The sequence below is a fragment of the Nothobranchius furzeri genome, chromosome 6 (assembly GCF_043380555.1).
Source record: "Nothobranchius furzeri strain GRZ-AD chromosome 6, NfurGRZ-RIMD1, whole genome shotgun sequence".
In the NCBI taxonomy this organism is placed as follows: Eukaryota; Metazoa; Chordata; class Actinopteri; order Cyprinodontiformes; family Nothobranchiidae; genus Nothobranchius; species Nothobranchius furzeri.
In genome coordinates, this window is record NC_091746.1 from 78,459,361 (window position 1) to 78,460,167 (window position 807).

Here is an 807-nt window from a genome sequence, read left to right on the forward strand (position 1 = left end):
ACATGCGCATGCTCAAAATGGCTGCCTTGCATAACTTAACGTTAATTTTTTGATGGGGCTTCGACCCTGAATGTTTTTCCATCTTGTTTTCACTCATGGGACACTCTGACTCACAGCAAGCTGGGCTTGCAACCGTGGTGACTCACTTACACGTCCCCTTTTCTAAATTAGTTGGTTACACATGAATCATGAATCCTAATGTTTAAATTAACCGCTTCACCAGTATCCTCTGCGTACCCAGGTTGCTGGTACAGACACCTGGAAAGGCCAACATTTCTCAAACATATTTTTCCCCTACTGGCTGATATGACAGAGAATTCGAGCTTAGGTCACCCAAATGGCTAGCACCGACCCTGGGTCTTTCATATTATCTACAATAACGCTGTTGTCTTTTTTTATGCTTTCGTTCTCTTTTTAAACACAGAAACAGTTTTGTTTACCTGTTTGTAGCTACAGTTTCACCGACGGCTGCCGGCTTCTTCAGGCTGACGCTGATGGTGGCGCGTCACTTCCTTCTCCGTTGATCTGCGGGCAGCAGAGCACGTTGTCGCCCTCTACTGCCCGCTCTCCCCTCTCCGACGATGCAGTCCCATGCGTGGTCCAGCATGTAAACTCCGTCGTCCCTGTTCATGGTCCCACATCCACGTCTCCTTATCTCGATTGCTTCTTTTATCCATCTTTTGTATTTCTGTTGTTCGGTGGTTATGATCCGTGTGCTGTACCAGTCCATTATATGGTTTTCTCTTAAGCAATGATCTGTTACGGCTGACTTTTTTATTGTACTTCCTGCTTCTTCTTTTGCCGCTC